The sequence below is a fragment of the Lepidothrix coronata genome, unplaced genomic scaffold (genome assembly GCF_001604755.1).
Source record: "Lepidothrix coronata isolate B3197 unplaced genomic scaffold, Lepidothrix_coronata-1.0 Scaffold26, whole genome shotgun sequence".
Classification (NCBI taxonomy): Eukaryota; Metazoa; Chordata; class Aves; order Passeriformes; family Pipridae; genus Lepidothrix; species Lepidothrix coronata.
In genome coordinates, this window is record NW_016690206.1 from 4702902 (window position 1) to 4722539 (window position 19638).

General features: G+C 35.1%; 1 long non-coding RNA gene across 1 annotated transcript in view; it reads left to right on the forward strand.

The window, feature by feature from the left end:
• The window catches only part of LOC108494614, a 67383-nt gene that overhangs the window by 40821 nt on the left and 6924 nt on the right, over window positions 1-19638 (forward strand). The window contains exons 3-5 of the long non-coding RNA XR_001873910.1: window positions 15888-15971; window positions 18546-18654; window positions 18766-18910. This is a non-coding gene — a long non-coding RNA (uncharacterized LOC108494614). The remainder of the gene's footprint in view (window positions 1-15887; window positions 15972-18545; window positions 18655-18765; window positions 18911-19638) is intronic.

A 19638-nucleotide genomic window follows, 5' to 3' on the forward strand; every position in this document is an offset into this window, starting at 1 on the left:
TGTATTTTAGAAGGTCATTTCCATTGTCCTCTACATTCCTGGTCAGCTTCAACTCTAACTGAGCTTTGGCCACATGAATTTGCCCCTATGGTGTTGAGCAGCATCTCCGCGTTCCTCCCCTGTCATCCGATTCTGCTACAACTGGGCATACACCTTCCTTTTTTACCTCAGCTCCAGAAGGAGATCCCTTCTTAGCCAAGATGTCCTTCTGCCTTGCCTACTTGACTTCCAAAATATTTGGAATTGCCTGCTCCTGTGCTTTTAGGATATGACATTTAAAAAATGTCATATGTCCGATTTTAGAAGCGTTTTTAAACCACAAGGTTCATTAACTGTTTAGAAAACAAAAAATTGGGTTTTGTGGTTTTGCAGCACTGCAGAAGAGAGTCTGTTGTTTAACCTTTTAATCAGCCTTTTCTGTGTGGAAAAAGATGTACATTTTCCATGAACGATTGATCAAAATTGGTGCATTTAGATCTGTTCATTTAAGTCTGTTCATTTAATTAATTTTTGCCTAAAATTTGCATGCAGCAAATATGAAATTAACCTGTGCATGCTGAGAACTATGTTTAATGATACTCCTTCAAAACTGAGAACGACTTTGTGTCTCTCATTTACTTCCCGGGAATGTAATGAGTTCTGTAAAAATGAGCTAGAGAATAGTAGGAATGAGGCATCTCTCTTTATATAGTTGTTAAAGCTTTCTTGTATTGCAATCACTCAAGAAAAAAACAGTAAATGATTTTTCAGAAGCGGTGTTGATCTCTGGGTTTTTTCTTGGTAATTCTCTTCAGCTTGAAGGATGACAGTTGACTGCACAGAGGATAGCAGAAATATATTTGAGAAGATTAAACATGACTAATATTGATCATACAAATCAGATTAAAAGTATGAAGACATTAATAAACTTATGTTTATATTATTCCATTGTGTACTTTACATTATATATATACATATATTTATATATATAAAATTTCTTCTCCTCTTTACTGAAATTAGTCTTGGTTGTCAATTGTTCCGATATCTCAGACAAATTCTAAATCTGACCATATCAGGACACAACCAGGTGTGTAGCCTCATGAGGATATTCAAGCTCGCTAAAGCTCACTTAACAACAGAAGTATGGTTGTAACACTAATGAATGTGAATGAGATAAGATGCAGATGAAATAAGGGAGAAATAATAATTGACAGAAGTGAATAATACTGTCAGTGGCAATACTTTTATTATTAATTATTATTTATATATTAATTATGGATTATTTAATTAATTATTTATTATTATTACCATGATAGATTGTGTATCTCTCTTACACTAATGTTTAATAATTTTAGAGAGATTAATTATTCCAATAAGATTTCACATATTTTGGGCAGCTATATGTGGTGGTTTAACACCAACAAGAAATTAAACTCCAAATAAGCCACTCCCCTCCCCTCTACCTCCCTCTGTCAAGAGAGGGGCAAAGGCAGAGACCATGGGTTTAAGATAACAATTTATTGAAAGCAAACAGCAATGGAATAAGAAGTGCACAGTATCATCAGCAATATTAATAATAAAAGTATACAAAAGAGAAGGTGTTTTACATACAAAGAGGTGTTTGCCACCTTGACTTAGTTCCACATGACCAGTGGGACAAAGACAAGATGGCAGCTGTTCCTGCACAGAACTCCACTGGCTTACCCAGGCAAAGACAAGATGGCAGGTGAAGGGGTTAATAGCAGGTCTATTAGCTCCCAAGATGAAGATATTGACTGGGCAAACTTTCAGGTGCATCCTTGATGATAAGGAAGTCAGTACGCAGCCCTAATGGAGAAAACAAAGGCAGACTGTAAAGTTGGTAGGCCTAGGATGTGGGAACTGCAATAAGGCCTTGAGCTTTGCCAAATGTATCGCCCATAGAACCTAGCCAATGAAAACGCTGTTGCTTGCTTACCTAAAATAAGGATACTGCTTGCTGCTAGCAAGGGTTATAAAAAAGCAGATGAGAAAATAAAGACAATTCAGACATCTTTTCTGCACATAACTGACTCCTTGTATCTTTATCTCCTTGTATCTTTATCGGCCGTCATGACTCTACACTGACAGGCAGGTGCTCCCCACAGCCAGCTCTCCTGTCCCTGAGCGTGAGACAGCAGAAAACCAATGATGAACAAAACCCCAAAAGCTAGCTTGTCTGTATTGCGCCATAACGCCACTTTTGACTGCTCCGCTCCACTGGGGCTTGTTTCCGCACGGATGTCTCTCACACAGGCACTGCTGCCTTCCTTTCAGAACTACGTCCTGGAGCCATGTTCACTGTTTTTCAGGACCACATCTCAGAGCCACACCTCGGAAGAATGGGAAGGAGATGGGCATCATTGTCAGTGGATGGCGTCCGCAGAGCTGATGCCAGCAAGTCCCTAATGAAGAGAGGGAGAAAAAGTGGTGCATTTCCAGGGAGTACATTCCTTTTTTCTTCCCCACGAAACCACACCCCCTCAGTATAAAATAGCAAACTGGCCACACCCACTTGGGTATAAGCTTCACCCTCCTCTCTGCAACCAGGGCACTATATAAATATAAACTAAGAACTATTGAAGTTGTAGCAGTGTGTTAGATGCTTTTCAATGTTTAGCTGTTTACATACCACCAACACTGCATACAGTTTACCATTGAAACTTCAGATTTAATTTTATTAGAAATATAATAATTTAAAAAGAATGTAATATTTCTGTTAGGTTTATTATTAATTTATCATTTTCTCACTCTTTCCTTTTATTACTTTCTGTAAACTTTGCAAAAGACAAAATCATTGTTTTGCATTTGTCTCTGTAATATTGTAGGAGTATTTATTGGCTGTTTCTGTAGAATGCTTGACAAATTTTAAGGCACTCAGTAATTCTGTCCAAGTGGAATCTTATTTACTCTATGCATGCAAAGTCTTAACTCAGAAATAACAGCTCAGAAGTTATATTATATTATATTTTAATGTGAGATAAATGGAATATATTTAAAAAACCCTTGAAAATGGAAAAATGTATGAGGGGGAACATAATAGGAAAAAAATCTGCCCTCACTTTAATCAGCAACAAAACTACAGAAAAAAAAAAAGAGAATTTCACAATGTTTTGTTTAAGTGTAGGTTTAAATTACTCTAGTAATTTATTTACTCTAGTAATCTTTTTAGTTTTTGTGTGATTTTGTTTAGTTAATTTTTGTGTTCTTTTGGGATTAGACTTCTGTAACATTTATTCAGGTCAAATACCAGTTGTACCTCTGAACCTGCTGGGGCCCAGATGTAGGGCACAGTGTGCATTAAAGACTTTAGATTAGAGACACAAGTAAAAGCATTCATGCAAGGAACAAGTTGCTGTGAGGTTTATTCCTTTAAATAAATGATTGTGGGTTTATCCCTAGTTTCATGATCACTCCCTTGAGATACAGGTGATTTTCAAAAGTAAGAAGTGTGAGGACATCATATCCTGTACAGAAGAAGAAAGTTTGAGTATGAAATATTGGCTACATAAGTTCAACCATTGGGGTCTAAATCCTACTCAAATTGCATTAGTCTTTTCAAAGCAAAGTCCTTCTGTTCTTGAGTCATCCTAACAGGATTTATAAATAGCTTAGACTAGCTGTTTGTTTCTGTGGAATGGAGATGCACTGGACTTGTCAAAAAGTTCTTACTAGAGCATGAATTGTTTACTTTACTGAGGAAAGATACTCCAAAATATGCATTTTTATTTGTGTTTTGTATGGTTGTGATAAATACTATTTCCACTTTTTATTCTTAAAGCAGTCTCCTCACCCCTTAAACTCCTTTCCTAACCATCAGCAAAGAGTCCTTTTTTGGTCCTTTATTGATCTGTTGTGGCTTATTCATAATTTGTGCTTCTTCTGTTTGCCTTGGTTTCTCTGCTACTTGTGCTAATGACCATTTACACATTTGCTCATGACCCTGATTTCTCTTTTAGCAGCTAGTAACAGTTTGTAGCATTACCCATGATATTCCTGTAAATACTGATGAATAAAGATTTTATGTTCTACAGGCAGTGAGAAAGAAAGTGTATATATTTATGCATTTGACTAACACACTATTAGGTGGTGTGACATCTGTTGCAATCAATAAAAAAATATGAGAACAATTCATGATACATTGTTCATAAATTGATGATGAATAATAACTTGCAGCATGCTACTACTTGTCTGTACTATGGGGAGCAGGTTCTGCCAGTAAGGGTGACACTTTCACTCTTATGGCTGTTGTCTCTGGTCAAGAATGGTATTTTAGCTGGTGTCTGTCCTTGAGCAGGTCAGTTCCATTAAGTCACATGCTTAAAATCAGACACAGAGTACATAATTGGATGTGCAAATGGATCCTTTCCTGAAGTTCCCATTTATTTGAATGAAGGCTTGATCTGAGGCATAATGCTCACTAGGTAATGACTTGCACAAAGAGAATTGAGGGTATATCTTTAGTATATTAAACATGTATTATTAAAATATACTCTTGCTGAAATTTAACAGACTCCAAAATATCAATTGGCAGCAGAACATTGTATAAAGTCGTTTGCTCCTTTATATATATATAAATGTCCTAAATATTTCCAGTCTTAAGTTACAACCTCTCCAGAACTCATATTGTAGAATGTATAAATCTATACCTTTATAATGATTTAAAAATGTCAGGTGTTATGAACTTTACATGTCAAGAATATGCAGTATGGGTAGACTGCTCAGTTTTCATGTAAAACTTTGCAACAGTAGTTGACTTCTTAAATGAGGTTTCCTGTGTTCACTTTGTGGGCAACTCTTGTCTTTATCTTGATGAGTATAATAGCTGTAAGTTTTCCTCTTGAAGTAACTTATTTTTAATGCAGGGACTACATCAGATGTGATTCTTTTAGTTTCACAATCCTTTTGGAAAATAGAGTAAGGCTTTACATTCTTACAAACTGTAATCATGTTTATTTAATTGTCTGCTTTCTGAAGTGATTTTTGAGTATTCCCCAAGCAGTAAGCACTGTAAGTTTGTGAAGTCTTTGCTTCATATTTTTTTATCTTTTCTGCATTACAAAATTGACATGTAGCATTCTGCAGTACATGATACTGATTAACTTCAAAAGAAATCATCATAATACAGGGCGTTTATTGCATCTGAAACTGGGAAAAAAACTTAGGAGAACAAAGCCAAGTGGATATCTCTGGCTTGAAGTAAGCAGTCAACTCACTGACACTGTCAGACCACCTCCATTACATGGAATTAATTTTTTAATTTTGAAGATAAACAGTTGAGGAGTTTTTGATGAAACATGAGAAAAAAATCTTATATAGTGGTCATTGGTGATGCTTTGTCTTGCATTGCGTAGTTATTATTTTTGTTATAAATGCAATTTCCATCTCCAGGTACAGGTGGCTTCTACATAGAGGATAGATACTATGACATACTATGCAGCAACAAATTGTTCATTTTAGTTAAATATGGACTTAAGGCAAGGATAGACAGAATACTAAAAATATATTTAGACTTAAAAATTTCTTTCATGGTCAACAGTTGCATCGTTTAGGTCAGCCAAAATTTCAGAATTTTCTTGACTCTTGCCTGTGAAAGCAAGTCATTATGTAATCTAATGTAACTTGGATGTTAAAAAATGAAAGAATAAGAAACACTATAAATGGCATTCTTCTAAGGGCTATGGTGTTATTTTGGTGGTGTTGACTGCTTGTGGAAGGAGATAGAGAGGGTTTGTTTGGCTAACATCTAGATGTCTGTCAGGAGATTGCAGAAAAATTTTCTCTTAGCCTGAACACCAAAATGAGCGTGAAAGATTCCCTGAGAATATTCCACAGCTGATTCACAGAGCTAGGTGCCTTAAGACTGATTTACCTTGTTTGCACTCCAGCTCACCAGGGGAGGTATACTTCTTTTTCCTCAGATTATATGAGGAGTTCAGGATGACTCATTCATTAACTTCATTACCTCCATTCAATTTATGACTAAGCAAAGATTCCATTATGTGGCCTTTTCTGGTTGCAATAAGGATTGAAGCCATCTTATGTCTCAGTCATTTTTATACACAATGAATCAGTGGAGCAGAGAGATGAACTTTTTTTTTTTACATCTGGGAAGATCAGGACACGATGGATAAAATTCAAGTTGCAACATGGGTTTCTGAGAGCTTTTTTAAAGTTGCTTTCCTATTTTAAAAAGTAACTGGTGTTTTTTTCCTGGAGATTGATTTTCATTGATGTTACATCATAATTATTTCTGTGTATTCAATCTGCTCCTTAGTCAAATAACATTAAAAAAGATGAATAAATCTGAGAGTTTTTTTCAGAAGCAACACACAAACTACACTTGTATTGTTGGCATTACAGTCATTGAAGCTACAAATCCAGAATAAACATAAGTAAATCTGCGCAATCATTGAAGCCAATATTGTTGTCTCATGTACTAAGTAAGATCCATGTGTCTGACAAAATGTTCCAGTCTAAAGAAATCTCATGTGGACAAATCTGTTCTCAAACAGTTTTTTAGAAAGACTTTTTAGATCTCAAGATGCCAAGAAAGACTTTATAGTTTTTGATCTCCTACTGTTACCAAATCTGTGCACCGTACCCTCTTTTTGGGAATCCTCAGTGCGTGAAATTATGAGTAAGCTAGTTAAAATTAGTAGAAGAAGACTGAGAGACATCTCTCTTTTATTTTGTGGAAATTGAGAGTATCCAATGCTTAAAAACTTTGAAGCAGATTGAAAAATAGTTAACTGATTGCCTGGGAAATGCTGTTAGCATGTAGAATTTTCATATTTCATATTTTATTTTAAAACCTTATCCATAGCTCTTCCTTTTTTATTCATCTCCGGGGTGGTATGGTATCCGTTTGAGTAGTGCTATGAAATGATAATTTCAAACAAAAGAGCTATATCATAGAGGTCTCTGTGTTACCATGAAGGGAGTCTGTCAGTTTATGTATATGTATACTATCTTTTGATTTTTGGATCTTTCCCTACATGCATCTGTTAGGGTACCTCAACATGAATGAATACAGACAGTTGTGTACCCAAATTCAGTCAGTCAGAGAGAAAATTCACTCCATAAGCATTGTAGCTTTTAGTATAGCTCCATCCTGAACTGCTGCATTTCTCTAGTGGACTCATTAGGTTGGGCTTAAGGCAGAGTTCATGTGTTTACTCAGCTTTTGGGACAGCAGTGAAGCTCTTCCAGATGTCGGAAGAAACCTCTGGAGAGGTTTATTGTCTCTCAGACTGGCATCTGGCCTAGAGTTGCTGAGTGGTTCAGAGTTTGGCAAACTGTTGCTAGGGGTGGATCCAGATGAGTAATTCAACTTCACCAAGGAGTGTCCTGCTGAAGTTGATTTCCTAGATGTCCCCACTTACTAGTTTTTATCACAGAACCATTTGAGAGTGCTTGAACAGTGCTTGCTTTTTGCATGAATCTAAAGCAAAAGAGGCATTTCTGGAATGAGCTTGGTGACTTTCAACTTCTTCATGGAATTCTTTTCTTCCGGCCAATCTGGAGCTAGTCTGAAGTACCCTTCTCACTTTTCTTCATCCTCCCACCCCCATATCTATGCAGCATTGATTTTAAATCCTCAGCACCAATTGTTTCTCCGATACCCCTCCCTCTGTTGCACTACACTACTTAGTAATGTAGGCATGATCAAAATAGTAATCTTCTGAGTTGCTGTATGGCTTTGTTGCCACAAGCATTGTGGGGCTATTGAAGAGGCTTGCTTAACGTGGGGAAGAAGAGAGCTTAGGGGAAGGTAATGTTGGTTATTTGGTGGCAGGTTCCAGTTTTGCACTTAGACTTTTTAGTAAGATCTGCTCTTGCTATGATAGGGATGAACAGTTGCACAAGTGCCCTAACTTCAGGACAAAACCAGCAAAGTCTGTCCTGTCTCTTATTAGCGGTTCAACCGTTAATTTTTTGGAGATTTGCATAATTCACGAAATACAGAGGATACCTGACAGTTAAGAGAGTAAGCAGAAACGACCACTAGTGGTTTGCATATATATGAACAGTCTTGCTGATGTAAGTTTTCTAGCTTAATTTGGTTCTAATTGGGTTTTGGGGGAATTATCAATGTATGACAAGACTGCATGGGCTTCTTCTGTTTTTTCTCACAGTAGAAAGACATTTACAATTCCAATGACAATGTAATTTTTAGTTTTTATTACCTAGAAAATGTGAATCTCTATAAGGAGAGTAATGAGAGACTTTAGTTTCTCATTGAAGCCAATGCTTGCAACAGACTTGCCTAACAGAAACAAAGAATTTTGCTGGAAACTGAGACTGCTGAAAGAGATGTTTGCTTATCAGCGGTCTCTGTTTCAGAAATAGTACACTTGGATAAATCAAGTTAGCCACAGAATGTATCTTGTTATTTAATTTTTTAACTGTGAGATCAAGCAAGGCCTTAAGTAAACTTATTTATTGTGCTGAAATATTGCCACTTTTTTTTTAAATTATGGTTTCAATATAATAACAGTGGATGAAGCTGCAGTATAGTGAACTGTTTATTCATTAATGTGTTTTTAATACTTTATTATTCAGAAGTCATGTCTTATAATCTGGCAAGTCTCTTGAATATTTATGAAATGTGCCAAAGTGGATGCTTAAAATACATAATTAAAATTAAAACTCAATTTGATCTATTTATTATTTTCATATTGACTTTCTGTTGCCTTTTTCATTACAGTAGTATAATACTAAGATTACAGTTTATTCTAAAAAACATCCTACATACTTACAGAAAGTATAAATATGTATCAGTCTACACAAATATATGTAAAACAAAGTGTAAATTGACTGTAATGTTACATATTCCATCTTTAGAAGAAAAACTGTCCTTATGTCCTGTAAACTGAAGTGGAGAAGACTATGAACAGTTTTGTAGGGTTTTTTTAATAAATTTTGAATAATTATAATTAAAATTATGAATTAATTTTACCTGGGTATTTCTGACTTTTAGTTATACTCCAGGACCATTGCAGTGCATTTAAACACACTCATTTCCTTTAGCTAAGAAGTAAAATCAAACCATAATAAAACCCCCTTCACTTCATAACTTTGTTATTTCGTTCATTCAGAAACTCTCTAAAAATAGCATCTTTTCAGCATCAGGAAATAAAAAGAGATTGCTAATATTCCTAATGGTTTCTCATCTTTCTTTTTTTAGAAACAAAATTAAGATCAATGTAGTACACAATTTAATTTAGTACTTAACTTCAGAGGGCTCTATGGCCATCTATTTTTTCCTCCAAAATCCTGGTATCGTTATTTGAAATGTTGTAAATTTCTGTGATACCAATCATGTTTTGGTTTGCTTTACAAAACAGAAATAAGGAACTGTAGTCTGCAATTAATTTTTGTTTCATTGTTCAAAGTTTTTAGTCATCAAAGAGCAAGTTTGGAAGTTAATAGGACTAGGGGGATTGGCCTTAAATTGAAAGAGGGCAGGTTTAGATTAGATATTATAAGGAAGTTCTTTACTGTGAGGGTGGTGAGTCACTGAAACAGGTGGCTCAGAGAAGCTGTGTATGCCACATCCCTGGAAATGTTCAAGGCCATGCTGGATGAGGTTTTAGGCAACGTGGTCTAGTTTTCCTTGTCCATGGTGGGGGATTTGGAACTTGATGACCTTTGAGGTCCCTTCCAACCTAAATCATTCTGTGATTCTATGCTGACATTCTGTAAACTCACATTAAAACATGTAAGTACATATATAAGTACATATATGAGTACATATTGTAGTTGTACAGTCTTAACAACTCATATTTAGCCATGGAGACTGTTAGGGTTGAACATGATCTCCATAGATAAAAGATGAGCAAGCTTTGCATAATATGTTTGGGAACTTCTAAAGTGTGAGGCAGTATCTCAACTGGCATGAATTGGCATGGCTCAGCTTACATATTGGCAAGGAACAGGATCATTAGTGCACTTCTGTCGCTAAATATGGATGATTTATTTAAATGCATGGAATCGCAGGAAAAGAATAGGAAGCAAGTAGCACATAGAAAATCTGAGGTCCTTCATATTAGATTAGCCTTATATGGGAACTCTGGCAATGTGACAAAGCCATCCTGGCTCAGACCCTCACACAGGAGTCAGAAAGTCATAGTGACTAGAGCTCTTCTGCTGGCAGAGATAATGAATCACTTGTTATCAGCTTTAAGGTTGCAAAACAGAAGTCAGTAGCAATGAATAGGAGGTATCAAAGCACAAGAACCATTTGTTTAAGTGAAAGAAATAGGGGCACAATCCAACAATGTAAATAACCTGTGTGGTGATGGTACACAACGTGCATTTTTTTAAAGAAACACATTAGTGATTAAGATGTATATCAGTTACATATGTGTTATCAGTAATAGCAACTATGAAATATTGTGGAAATGGCTTTCACCAACTTTGGTTGTCACTTAGTAAATGATTTTGCTTTTTTTCTTTGGTAAGCATGTATTTCCCCTGTAGAATTTCTACACTCCATTTATACTTCTCTGTGGCTGAGCCTTCTCATTGGAGTATCATCTTTCAGAAGTGCATTATTAGCTGAGACGTCTCATTCCTTTGGAGGAAGAATATTGTGGTAGTGGCAAAGGCTATCACAGACAGAAACAAACACAGTTTTTCAGTTGCCTTGGGATTTTCCTTAAAAGTGGCCCCAAGAGTCTGTTTCACACTTAAGTAAATCATGAAGTTCTTTAGATAATCTGGTGTTGTAACAGGTGTTGAAGGGTGATCTTTGTGTATTGCTGTGTGCTTTCCAGCACTCTGTAGCAGCCTGACAAGTGTGATGAAGCAAGCTGCTGTTTTTTCACCACCTTCATGACAGGAAGATGATGTATCATTTCCCTCTGGCTTGAGCTGGTACTCTTCCCTTTTACTACCATAAATAAAGAACTGAATAATTTTCAAACAAGCTGAATTCAGCACTTGTTGAAATTAATGGGACTATTTCTGTTGACATCTTCAATGGGCTTTGGATTGTGTAAGTGGTGTCTTGCCTGAGACCAAGCGTTATCTGTCTTCTGCCTTTCAGTTTTGCTCACCGGTTCTCCTTTCCTCTTTAATACAAAAGTATATCAAGCAGATCAGAAATATACTAAAAAAATTAATACGAAAATCATCAAAAAATTGGCAGTTTATTGAGAATGCTGTTTAATGAGTTGGGAATATATATTTTGCATACCAGGTTAAGTGTTCAGGAGGGTAATTGTTAGTTCCTTTGGGATGGATTTACTCACAGTATTTGTTCTAAACTGCCCAGGTACCAATGGCATGTGTTTATTTTTGTTACCTTGAACTCCAATCCTTCTCTACCATGAACTTCTCATCCGTATTTTAATTCAGTTTCATCCCATAAGTAGCTGTACTGCAAGGTCAGCCTGGCTGCCTTATATGCTGAATGCATTCCGGTTTAGTAGTGGACCAGATGAACCTGCTATGTTTTGTTAGAGACGCTGATGAAGTACATGTTTATTTCATATATATGTGTGTCAACTATGGGCTGGATAAAAAAAAGATTTGAAGATCATCTTCCCAGTTCAGAATTTATTTAACCCTGAATAAGAAGTGGAATGTTAAATGCAGATTAGGATGTGACTCTGTGGATGTTTGCCTATGCGTGTTGCTGAATGCCTTCACATGTTGACTCGACTTTAAATGCTGTCTTGTAAAACATATTGTAGATCATTCTGCAAGAATAAATTATAGTTGGAACTTTTACACATATAATTATATTGTTTACAAAGGTTGACTATCAGTCTGGGAGCGTATTCATCTCCTGAAAGGAGGTAACCGGGATACAACTAATGTAGCTAGAATTGCAAGGGAAAAAATAAGAACAAGCAAATGAAATGGGTAAAAAAGATAAATAAGACTATTCTTAAGAATATGGATTTATAAAATATAGTAGTAGGCTTTATTATGTTTGTGAAATTAACACCCAGACAAAATAATTTACATAATAAATGGTATGGACAATTTACAGTTACCAACCAGACAAAACCTCTTTGTTGTCAAAGCACACATCAAATGAAGAATGAGCACATATTGAAATCGCAACTTATGGGCTACTGGTACCACTTTTTACCAACGTGTCTTTCATAGCACGGCAGAGTAAGAAGTTCATTTTGACTGTGCTGTTTAATATACATTGCTTGGTTTTGCTTTGGCTGTTTTTGTTGTTTCTGTCATGAGTATAAATAAATGTGGAAGATATGATTTTTTTTTTTTTGAGACTAGTTGCTGTAGCTGAGGTTAGAAAGCAGAAGAAGGGAAACAGATTGAGGCAATAAGAAAAAATTGATCTAATTTGAAAATGTCTTCATCTCCAGACAAGAGAAACCTTGTTTCCTTCAGAGGAGGATAGATGTACTCCTACTATTGATTGTATTCACAAAACTAATGAGTGTATCTACCTCCACTACTTTGAGCATTATGGGAAATGATTGAAATAAATCGGTAATACTGTTTGTGTTTCAAGAAGCTGAAAATAACACTATGTCACTGACAGAAGTCTCTTATTTCAAAAGTGTAATGTGTTTTCATTAAAAAATAATGCTAAACTGACTTGAGCAAGATATTTTAAGTCCAGATGGTTGAAAATCAATGTAACACAGAGTAATTACAACCTAACATTAAATTTTGTAATTCTTTGGGTTCAAGTCTTAATAATACTATATTGTGATCGCAGAAGATGAACAGGGCAAACAAAAATGCGTAGTTTCTCTGAAGTGTTAAAAATTAAAAGTGTGACTGTCATTATTGCAACTCAAATATAATGGTTTGAACTGAAGACACCTATACAATAGCAGGCTGTGTATTAAAAAAAAAAAATAGTTGACAATGTTTTTTTTAGTTAATGTCTCTTCTATTATCTTTATAACTAAAAAATTTAGGCTTACTTTGCTTTCATACTGACAGAATCTTCAGCCTTGATTTCTACCTCTACTTTTAATTCTAATTCCATAATTATTTGCCAGTTAGTTGTAATCAAATCTGTACAAGAGAAGCACGATAATCATTGGCATATGATTATTAGTAGTGCTAGTGACTGTGACAACTTTATCATCTTCATGTTTGCTGTGAATTAGTGTTTTCGCTACCTTCAGCTTGGTTGTATTTCTCAAGTGGTGCAGTGGTGTATAATTCTTCTAAAACAACCTTCCAAACTTCATTATTATTCCATTCTAGACTATTTATTACCAGTGTTTCGGCATCAGTCCTGTTAACTGTTTATTTTTTCTATCCCTGTCTTCTGACTTTGATTTTGTGACTGTTAATTGTGCTCAGATCAATGATCAAAGGCCTGAACATCAATAGAGTATTATGAAACACTGCATAACTGGATGTGTATTTTTTTGTTCCTCCAGCCTTCTCACTCAAAATTATGGATACTGCAACAAAAGGCCAGAAAAAAAAAAAGGCTGCAATGTGTTCAAATGTGCCACATTCACACATGATGAACACCTATTCAGATGTGTTTCTTTTACAGTCTCATAAGCCATTAGTCTTGTACATGTGCCCGTATACATTATACAGCATCTATAGTGAAGTTGTCCACACTTGTTAATTGAATTGATATGACATACATTGTTGGACGGATCTTTCAGCCTTCGAAATTTTAATCAATGTATATCTCTACTTTTGTAGTTATCTCGATACTGGAAAGAAATGTTTTGTTAGCATTACTAGATATCAGGAATTCGTAACTGATTCAGTAGTCACTGACCATCAGTGTTTGTTAGACAGTGAGATGTGAATTTTTTGCTAAAATTTGTGAAGAAGATTTGACTCTGGCTTAAAAACATAGTATGATTTGCCAGCAAATTGTGATAAGATATTTAACAGAAAGAGCTAAAATGTTTCAAAACCGAAATCATTGTGTACTGAACTATTACCTTAAAGACTATGCTTGTCATATTGGCTAGTTTGAGAGAGATTTGTAGTGAATACCAGAAAATACTGTTACTTTCTGCTTCTTTATTAGTGTAGCCAGCATGATATAGGTGACTGACAGGGACTCCTGCAAGTTTGGAATGAAGGTGGAAGACAAAATACCATTTGGTTACAGGACCCTCACAATTTTTTTTCCCAAGCATTCTGTCTCCTCCGGGATAAAAACACTGTATTGGTCCTATCTTTTCAGCAAAGTTCTATAAATTCATGATTACTGGTCTTCTAGTTTCAGTCTAACACTGCTAACTGCAAAACGCTGCAGTTTTATAGAACTGGGTACAAAGCTTTCAAGAATTAAAAATGAAAGGCAACAAGTTGGAAATGCATTATACCTCCATTCGTACTCCAGTGAAGAAAAAACTGAGAAAATTTAATCCAAGTTCCAAATAGAAAATATATAAATAAGTAAAGAAATGCAGAAAGACCATCAGAGCTGTTAGAGCTCTTCTGTGGAATGCACAAGTCAGGTAATGCATCTTACATAATTTAAAATACTGGACCCTTGAGCAAGACACTGTGAAAATTCACACCTTGTGTTCTAAAGAAATGTAAGGTAAATAGGAAAACATACTGCTGAGAAAGATATATGAAACAAGACAGCTGGTGATCCTTCCTTACTGTAATGGACTTTAAGGACAACCAATAGTATTGGTCACTCTTACTAGAAAAACAATATACAAACAACACCTATGTAAGAAAATAGATATTTTTGTGTATGTATGTGTGCGTGTCTTTCTAGATATGTCTGTACACAATTTTATCTTTACCTATGTACTGTATCCTTCCATGAAGACTGGCCATTATTATTATTATTATTATTATTATTATGTACTGTATTCTGAGGTTATAAAACCCAGTGCAGAACTTTTACATGGAATACATTGTTATAGTGTTGTTGTCTGTGCCCAAAGCTTTTAATTTGTTTCTTTTAAAACTTGCAATTCCTTTTTTCTGCTACATTGAAAAACTGAAGAGACCTTTGGCTCTTCCAGACAATCATATTCAAAATTGTAGTTGGTTTTTTTTTTAAATTTTTTTTTTAGATTTCCTTTTTTATAAGGTCAGCTTAATCATTATTTTACATTGTCTGAATATGTCTCCACTTTACAATACTTATCACCCAGCAGCACAATCGTGAGTTTTCTGGTTCTAAATCAAGAAAGTGGAAAATAAGCTGACCTATATCCTAGGAAATATTAGCTAATAAATAAATAAAAGAAAAGAGGTATGACACCAACTGAAAATATAGCAGAGACAAAAAGTCAAGATTGAATGAAAATTGTTAATAGCGCATGAAAAAAAATAAAAAGGAAAAATTATGGATACTTGACAAATGAAAAAAAACACCAGATTTTTGTTGTTTAGTGAAGAGGAAGAAAATGAGGTGTTCATCAAACTAAAATTGTCTGCTCATTTTTTCATCCTTTTTTTTAATCATCTTTTCTCAGTTTAATGAAGGAAAACACCTTAAATTTAACACAGTTGGAACTCATCCCTTGTGCTTCACTCTAATTACTTTCTGTGTAGAAGCCAATCAGGAGACTTAAATGGTCTCATAGAGATACCAGTGAAGGTATCCAGATGGTGACATCTGTTCCAAACTGCTACTAAAATTTTGGCACTGCAGCTGTTTTTAAACAATCTATATATTTTATCTGGTATGTAAGTTATATGTAGTTTTATATTTGTATAATAAGAACATTTTTATTATGCAATCTAAGATCGGGAGTTTGGATATTAACACTACATGACATTTTATGTCTGACTAGTACAAAAATAAGCCAGTCCTAATAGTAATCTTAAATATGTGATTGGCAGCAAGTTTTTAGTGAGAAGTAATGTTCAAGTTGCAGAGTAAAGACAAAAAATAGTATGGAAAGTATCTCTTTTAACTGTAGGTTTCACTGCTGTTTTAGCCGGTTGACATTACACAAGAATGAAAGTTTGAGTCCCAGGAAACGTCAGCACTCAGATACTGAATCCAAACTGCAAGACAAGAGGTAGGCTTTCAAAGTAAACATAGTTTCTTAACTAGTTTACATTCCTTTCTCAGATACCCCCTCTGATTTTGAAATTCCCTGCTCAAATAATTCTGGGTTAAGAAAAAATTGCATTACTCGAGACCTACACATTGTGGTGATTTGCATTTAGTGTTCTTCCTCTAAAGAATACGTTCTCAAACCTCTTACATTTCATTCTCCATGTAGTATCCGAGTACCTCACAATCTTTGAGATATTTACTCTCATAACCCTAAGGGGAAATGGGTTTGTACAGAAAGCCATGTGACCTCTGAGGTTTGTAGAAAAGTCAATGGAAAAGAGTGAGCCTGAACCTTTATTCCCTTACATTCAAGTCAGTGTTAAATGAACTTTCTTTCCACACTTTACAAAGACTTACTTTGATAATAAATTATTCTCTAGTTCAGCCCTTATGTTGTTTAAAAATAATTTTATCTTGGGTGTTTTTCCATTGGAAGAAACAATGTAATTGCTTAGAAACAACACTTCTAAAATCATGCATTGATGGATTATGTATAAGGTGTCCAGATGGTAATAGCTTTGTATATTGTTTTCGGCTCCTCTGAAAAATTTAAGAAGAATCCAGAAAAAAATCTAAAAGATTTCTCATTGAAGTAAAGAAAAGTCATGCCATTTGTTTTAGTGGATATTATACAAAATACGTAGTGCATTATGAATTGTTTTGAAGACAAAATTGTGAGGTCTAAACCAGGTCATTTATCATTGGCTAAGATGTATTTGACTTATGAAGTTAAGTGATACATAAAAGTGAAATTGTGAACCTTTTAAGCATTTAGCTGGCTAGAAAATGCTAACTTTTCTTGGGAGACGTGGAGGAGAGCGGGAAATTATTAATTTATCAAGAAAAAATGGGGGGGGGGTTACAGAAGTCTATACTATTTTCTGTGAATTTTTATAAAACATTGGATAGTTTAATTGAGTAAATGCAATCGCTGTTGAATTTTATCCCTTAAATGAGAATTCTTAACTGAGAAATAAGTTCAAATTGGCATGAAAAAACACACTCTTCAGTGGATTGAAAAGTCTCTGAAAGACCACAGTCGTAAACAATAGTTTCTAGTTGTTTGAACAACAGGATTAGAGTGGCATTTCTACATGAAACGGCAGTGTGGGTCAGTGTTACTTTAAAGAAGAGCAAACAACCCAAAGCTGAAAGCTGGTGGTATTATCATGGGCTGCACTCCACATTGTGTGGGCATAGGAAAGCTAAAGGGAATAATGTTTGAGAATATAGAGAAGAGATTCCTTCCTTACCTTTGGCGAGTTACACAATGGCAGAATGAAATAACAGGCAAAGTAAAGAAACCAAAACCATACAGAAAGACAGCTGTCTCCTGTTCTCTAAGCAAGCTTTCAGAAACCTAGATAAAGATTTTGTTATGAAATTTAATGCAATTTTACCATGTACAAGATTTTGCTATAAAAGAGGAGAAGACTAAGTTTGAATGACTCTGATATGAAAATCAGTATATTTACTATAATGAAGTTTCGCCTGATTTGAGAGTTGATTTCCATGAGGTTTGGGAGAAACGGGCCAAGTTAAGGTAGGGAGCAAGGCATCCTCAGTGTGAGTTCCCAGAAAATGCTTAAAATTAATTATGTCTATGTCTTTGTTTTCTAAAATTTTTTGATCTAAAGGCTGTTTATAAAAGATTAAAGAAAACAGTGCAAGTATCTCTAAATTACACTAAAAATGACCCCTGTCTTTCAAGCAGTGTGAATATTTGCTGCAGATCCTTTATAGATACAGAGTATATGGAAGAAAAATTATGGTGTAACAAAGTAATTCTGTTCATCCTGAATTTTATGTGCAGAAGAAACCTTTTGCTTATGCCTTTTACTGCAAAAGACTGATGTGAGTACGACAGCCAACTGATTGCACTTATATTCATAGGAAAAGGTATTACATTTTCCACCTGTTCCTCCCATTTCAATCATACACTGATTCTTCCAGTAAATTAAAAAAAAAAAAAATCTGTTGTCTATAAGCTCAGGAGGGAAACTGATTTTATCCTTAAAAGAGAGCCTTCCTTTTTTTTTTTCGTATGAGGGAAAAATAAGAGAATGTGCTGTCTTATTTGGAAGATTTCAGGTCTACAGTTGTCAAAAGAACTGCTTCTCTAATTTGACTTCATTATGAAATGTCTTAAGGCACTAGCTGTGTAGTGCCTTCACTGTTGTCTCACCCACAACTTTTGCTTCTGTACTGTGGATCTCTAAAGAAAAGGCTATGATGACTTGTAGACAATAAAGACAGTTGTTTAGCACTGAACAGAGGAGAAGTTTTCCTGCATGTTGAAAACAAAGAGGGATTCAAACACGTAACTTACGTTGTTTTCTATGGGTTGTTTTATATGTAATTTTTAAAACTTAAGGGCTGCCTTATTAATCTGTCCTGTGTTGTATCTTGCAAAGCTTTGCATGCACCTTTCTCAGAAAACATAGAATGTAGTGCAATTATACTTTTCTGGAAAGAAAGTATGTTAAATCAGTATTCATTAGAACTGACTGTTGCATTCACATTTATCTTCTAGGGCTGGTCACAGTGGAAGAGGTGGGACAGTGAGGAAGGGACGAGTGGAGGATTCATTCTTGCAGGACTTGAAAATGGGGTACTGGAACAATAACTGAGTGAACAAAATGGTATGGAAGTGAATGAAGTCTCTGTAAAGAGCTCACTGGCTCTGGCACAATAGGCTGCAAGCACAAGTTCACAGTATTCCCAGTTTGACCAATTTCTCCTCTGCCCCCAAGGCTCTGTCCCCAAAGACAAGCAGGGGAAGGAGAGAACTAATGAAGAAACTAAAGAAAGGCAGACAACAGTGTGAGTCAAAAAGAATGGCAAGAGTAGAGACAGAAGATGTAGAAACAATAGCCGCGATATGATTGCTTCAGCAGAGTAGGTACTTCATCCTATGTTTAAGTGTGTTTATATGTTACAAGGCTCTTGTACTAAGGGTAAAAAAAGAAAAATATTGGCATTGAACAAAGAGTTAAATCACACATTTTCTCTCCCTGATCAGTCAAAAAGTGTTCCTTTTGTTAGCCTTCGGGTCAGTTTCATCTGAAGTACAAAATTGATATCAAATATGTGTAACCTAGATATTTTGCTTCTGGTTAAAGAAAGTGACAGAAGACTTCAGTAATGAAAGACAGTATGTGTAGAAATTCTAAGAACTAAATTATTTGTTGTTTGCTTTATATTTTTAATCCTTATTCTGGCTTTGAAGATGCTGGATATAACAAATCAATGTGAATGTCTTTTTATGGAATTGATATTTTCCATTAACATATATAACATAATAAATCTCCAAAAAGGTCTTTTAGGTGTTCTGACATATTTTTTCCTTTAATGTATAGCCTTGCCAGAGGAGGAAAGAAGAAATATAGTCCTTTAAAAAAGATGATGTTCATATTACTCATGCAAACCAGTAATGTTAATGTTGCTGGCGGGGTCCTTAAATCAGAACACCATTCTGCTTTTTTCCAAGACCATATTTGCAAGCTGAAATAGTCATTGTTGAGATGAGTAATAATTATTACTGATATATTGTGAGAAAATCAGTGCTTGGAATAAAGAATAAGAAAAATAAACATGCGAAATGGGAACCAGAGTCTTTTGATACC